We start from the raw sequence: 6,458 nt of genomic DNA, 5'->3' as shown, positions 1-6,458 counted from the left end.
AGGCATTTCTAGGTAGGTACTTATTAGTGAGTACTTATTCCTTTACATAAATAATTGATCATTTAAATTTTTTATGTTTTATTGATTATCCCTATTAATATTATAACTGCGAAAGTGTATATGTGTGTGTTTGTATAGGTATATGTTACTTCTTCATGCAAAAAAACTACTGAACCGATTGTGATGAAACTTGGTATGTAAAAAAAAGATAGCTGGCAGTGTTGCCAACGAGGGCGATATATCGCCATATCGCCATTTAGGCTACTCAGAACGAGAATCGGCGCTGAAAAAATCTAAAAGGCGACTGGGAGTCAAGTTAAAAACATAATTTTCACGTAAAAACATCAATTTTAAACAATTCTCTAGCCACCCCCCCCCCCCCATGAATTTTTTTTCGGGACAAATTTTATTTTCTTGAAATTCTCTAGCCACCCCCCCCCCCCTCCCACGAAATTTTTATTTTCACGTAAAACCCACCTAACTACAAATTCGGCTACTTTAGGTACTTGTTAAGATTTATAATATGTGGTCGCTAGAGGGGCGCCGATGAGGTGCTTGCCTAGGGCGCTCTCAACAGTTAATCCGCCTCTGATTAAATGAGTTGCAAATTCCGAAAAACCTATGTTGTTTAAGCATCTCAAGTGCTCAACTACCCGCGTTTGAACATTTCTTGCAGTTTTACCAATGTAAAATGCTTCGCAGTCATTACATTTAAGTTTATAGATGCCAGAATGGCTTAAATTATTTTCTTTATCTTTTGAGTTAATTAAAAGTTTACCTAGGTTATTATTGGTATAAAAAGCGGCTTTGATTTCTGTTGGAAATTTTAAAACACATGAGGACGAGAAATTATTAATGTATAAAATTCTACGCCAACCGTGGTTTTTATTTACTGCGATGTTGGGGATACTATTGTGCAGGAATTTATTACAAAATATGAGTCGTTGTTTTTTTGCAAGGATTTTATCAATTAAGGTATGAGTATATCCGTTATTAATGGCGATAGATTTGATTATAGAGAGTTCAATATTGAAGTTAACTTTAGATAGCGGAATAGTGACAAGTCTGTGGACCATAGAATGGAAGGCAGAATGTTTATGGGAAATGGGATGGTTTGAAGTACTATGAATGACTGTATCGGTAAAAGTAGGTTTTCTATAAATATTAAAATTGAATTTATTATTAATAATGGAAAGGGATAGGTCTAGAAAATTTAAACTGTAATTAGTACCTATTTCTACTGTAAACTGAATATTTTTATGGAACGAATTAAGGAGGGACAAGAAGGAATTAAGTTGACGTTCTGTACCTTTCCATATGCAAAAAGCGTCATCAACATAACGTTTCCACATAAAAACATTATTTAAAAGAGGTGAGTTAGAACTAAAAATATTTTTTTCCAAGTTATCCATGAAGATGTCAGCAAATAAAGGACTCGTAGGAAGACCCATGGGTAGTCCGTATTTTTGTTGGACTATAGCATCATTAAATTTAAAGTAGTTTTGGTTAAGACAGATGTTAAACATTCGGGCAAGATCGTCAGAAAGATCTTTTGGTAGGTTTGAATTTGTTAATAAATTAGACAGTATAGTTCTACATTCGGGTACAGGTACATTTGGGAATAAATTTACAACATCGAAAGAAACTAATTTACAGTTATTGGGTAGAGTCAAATCTTTTAAATTATTGACTAATTCATAAGAATTCTTAATTGTATACACAGGGGAAAATACATTAGAATTATTAAATAAGTGAGTCACAAATGAAGCTAATTTGTAATTTGGGGAATTACAGCATGATACTACAGGTCTAATGGGGCTATTAGTTTTGTGGATTTTTAAGAATCCATATAGTCTTGGGATTTTTGGGTTTTTCGTGAGGAATTTGACATTATCATATGACAGATCTTGAAAAACTGGGGATTTACAAACTTTTAATGCGTTTTTGATGTGTTGTTGAAACTTATTAGTAGGGTCAGTTCGTAGAGTTTCGAAATTGTCATTACTGATGAAGTTGTGCACTTTAGAGTTGTATTCCGAACGGTTGTAAAACGGCGTGGTTAAAAGAAGATTTAATTAATGCATATAAACAAAGAAATAACATTAAATTAAAAGTCAAAATTTTACATATTGAATTAGTGCATAATCTCCACCCAGTTTTTGAATGCTTCTATTGAAACATAATTCCTAATCTTATCGTCAAAGAGATCCCATTCAACTGGGTGGAGATTATGCACTAATTCAATATGTAAAATTTTGACTTTTAATTTAATGTTATTTCTTTGTTTATATGCATTAATTAAATCTTCTTTTAACCACGCCGTTTTACAACCGTTCGGAATACAACTCTAAAGTGCACAACTTCATCAGTAATGACAATTTCGAAACTCTACGAACTGACCCTACTAATAAGTTTCAACAACACATCAAAAACGCATTAAAAGTTTGTAAATCCCCAGTTTTTCAAGATCTGTCATATGATAATGTCAAATTCCTCACGAAAAACCCAAAAATCCCAAGACTATATGGATTCTTAAAAATCCACAAAACTAATAGCCCCATTAGACCTGTAGTATCATGCTGTAATTCCCCAAATTACAAATTAGCTTCATTTGTGACTCACTTATTTAATAATTCTAATGTATTTTCCCCTGTGTATACAATTAAGAATTCTTATGAATTAGTCAATAATTTAAAAGATTTGACTCTACCCAATAACTGTAAATTAGTTTCTTTCGATGTTGTAAATTTATTCCCAAATGTACCTGTACCCGAATGTAGAACTATACTGTCTAATTTATTAACAAATTCAAACCTACCAAAAGATCTTTCTGACGATCTTGCCCGAATGTTTAACATCTGTCTTAACCAAAACTACTTTAAATTTAATGATGCTATAGTCCAACAAAAATACGGACTACCCATGGGTCTTCCTACGAGTCCTTTATTTGCTGACATCTTCATGGATAACTTGGAAAAAAATATTTTTAGTTCTAACTCACCTCTTTTAAATAATGTTTTTATGTGGAAACGTTATGTTGATGACGCTTTTTGCATATGGAAAGGTACAGAACGTCAACTTAATTCCTTCTTGTCCCTCCTTAATTCGTTCCATAAAAATATTCAGTTTACAGTAGAAATAGGTACTAATTACAGTTTAAATTTTCTAGACCTATCCCTTTCCATTATTAATAATAAATTCAATTTTAATATTTATAGAAAACCTACTTTTACCGATACAGTCATTCATAGTACTTCAAACCATCCCATTTCCCATAAACATTCTGCCTTCCATTCTATGGTCCACAGACTTGTCACTATTCCGCTATCTAAAGTTAACTTCAATATTGAACTCTCTATAATCAAATCTATCGCCATTAATAACGGATATACTCATACCTTAATTGATAAAATCCTTGCAAAAAAACAACGACTCATATTTTGTAATAAATTCCTGCACAATAGTATCCCCAACATCGCAGTAAATAAAAACCACGGTTGGCGTAGAATTTTATACATTAATAATTTCTCGTCCTCATGTGTTTTAAAATTTCCAACAGAAATTAAAGCCGCTTTTTATACCAATAATAACCTAGGTAAACTTTTAATTAACTCAAAAGATAAAGAAAATAATTTAAGCCATTCTGGCATCTATAAACTTAAATGTAATGACTGCGAAGCATTTTACATTGGTAAAACTGCAAGAAATGTTCAAACGCGGGTAGTTGAGCACTTGAGATGCTTAAACAACATAGGTTTTTCGGAATTTGCAACTCATTTAATAGATAAAGATCACTCATTTGATAAGCCTTCAGGTATAGAAGTATTACATAGAAACGGGATAGGTCTACGCCTCAACAATTTAGAAGCACTCGAGATAAAAAAAATCCCTTAAAGTCAATAAAATCAATTTATTAAATAAACAATTAGATTTAACAAACAGCCCCATTTTAAATATATTTCCATTTCCTGCACCTATGTTTACCCCCTCTCTCCTACCTAAGTCTTCCACCCCCACCAAAGTTGATGTTCTCTCTCCCTCTTCCAGCTTAACTATAAGTACCCATACACCTCTGTAATTAATTTAATATGTTTTTATTAACCCTGATGAAGGTTCGGGTTGAACTGAAACCGGTTGGTTATAAATATATACAATAAAGTGGTATTAAAACAAAATTATTTATTTTAATTATTACAAATATATGCACTTACATATATGTTAATATTATATTTTTTTTACATATTTATGAATATTCAATTTACAAAAAACCATTAAAATTATATGAATATTCAATTTACAAAAACCAAAAAAAAATTAAATTAAAACTTATAAAAAATAAAAACTTTCTTCTACAACACATAAATACTTATCACACCTATACATAACCACGTAAACACCTCAGCACAGGTTCTCCTAGTGAGGTGTTCACGAAACATACAAATTTACTCTCATACAGTATCACTTTCTCAATCCTACCTTACACACAACATATTATAGTTATAAGTTTGAAATATATATATACAAATATAAATAATTATGTGAAACTGTAAATTATATATAGAAATAAAAAAAAAATAAAAAAAAAGAAATACATGAAAGACTGTTTTGTGTACATTGGTTTATAAATTAGATGAGTATATAATTTTATCAACGGAAAGTAATATATAAACAGTAGGTAAAATAAATGTAAATAATAGAAATTTTAATGTAGTTATGTGTTAAGGTTTATTATAGCCCGCCTCACTAGGCTTAGCCTGTGTTGAGGCAGCTATCTTAAGCAGGGTACTCACCTAACCGTGTAACATGTAACGACTGATACTGTATCAAGTGAGTACGTAGGCGCGAGCCTACTGCGAGCTGCTCGCGGGTGGAGCGCAGTGTGTTCGCAGCGAGCCGCCGACGGCGGTTTCACTGCGAACACCAAGCGAGCACTAAGCAGGGTACTCACCTAACAGTGTAACATGTAACGACTGATACTGTATCAAGTGAGTACGTAGGCGCGAGCCTACTGCGAGCTGCTCGCGGGTGGAGCGCAGTGTGTTCGCAGCGAGCCGCCGACGGCGGTTTCACTGCGAACACCAAGCGAGCACTAAGCAGGGTACTCACCTAACAGCGTAACATGTAACGACTGATACTGTATCAAGTGAGTACGTAGGCGCGAGCCTACTGCGAGCTGCTCGCGGGTGGAGCGCAGTGTGTTCGCAGCGAGCCGCCGACGGCGGTTTCACTGCGAACACCAAGCGAGCACTAAGCAGGGTACTCACCTAACAGCGTAACATGTAACGACTGATACTGTATCAAGTGAGTACGTAGGCGCGAGCCTACTGCGAGCTGCTCGCGGGTGGAGCGCAGTGTGTTCGCAGCGAGCCGCCGACGGCGGTTTCACTGCGAACACCAAGCGAGCACTAAGCAGGGTACTCACCTAACAGCGTAACATGTAACGACTGATACTGTATCAAGTGAGTACGTAGGCGCGAGCCTACTGCGAGCTGCTCGCGGGTGGAGCGCAGTGTGTTCGCAGCGAGCCGCCGACGGCGGTTTCACTGCGAACACCAAGCGAGCACTAAGCAGGGTACTCACCTAACAGCGTAACATGTAACGACTGATACTGTATCAAGTGAGTACGTAGGCGCGAGCCTACTGCGAGCTGCTCGCGGGTGGAGCGCAGTGTGTTCACAGCGAGCCGCCGACGGCGGTTTCACTGCGAACACCAAGCGAGCACTAAGCAGGGTACTCACCTAACAGCGTAACATGTAACGACTGATACTGTATCAAGTGAGTACGTAGGCGCGAGCCTACTGCGAGCTGCTCGCGGGTGGAGCGCAGTGTGTTCGCAGCGAGCCGCCGACGGCGGTTTCACTGCGAACACCAAGCGAGCACTAAGCAGGGTACTCACCTAACAGCGTAACATGTAACGACTGATACTGTATCAAGTGAGTACGTAGGCGCGAGCCTACTGCGAGCTGCTCGCGGGTGGAGCGCAGTGTGTTCGCAGCGAGCCGCCGACGGCGGTTTCACTGCGAACACCAAGCGAGCACTAAGCAGGGTACTCACCTAACAGCGTAACATGTAACGACTGATACTGTATCAAGTGAGTACGTAGGCGCGAGCCTACTGCGAGCTGCTCGCGGGTGGAGCGCAGTGTGTTCGCAGCGAGCCGCCGACGGCGGTTTCACTGCGAACACCAAGCGAGCACTAAGCAGGGTACTCACCTAACAGCGTAACATGTAACGACTGATACTGTATCAAGTGAGTACGTAGGCGCGAGCCTACTGCGAGCTGCTCGCGGGTGGAGCGCAGTGTGTTCGCAGCGAGCCGCCGACGGCGGTTTCACTGCGAACACCAAGCGAGCACTAAGCAGGGTACTCACCAAGAGTGTAGCATGACTTGATACAGTATCAGTTACGTTACATGCTACACTCTTGGTGAGTACCCTGCTTACCAAGTTTATTTATAGT

This window comes from Hesperophylax consimilis, chromosome 28 (genome assembly GCF_061612785.1).
Source record: "Hesperophylax consimilis isolate HC1 chromosome 28, BYU_Hcon_1.0, whole genome shotgun sequence".
Lineage (NCBI taxonomy): Eukaryota > Metazoa > Arthropoda > Insecta > Trichoptera > Limnephilidae > Hesperophylax > Hesperophylax consimilis.
This window is presented reverse-complemented; position numbering follows the sequence as displayed.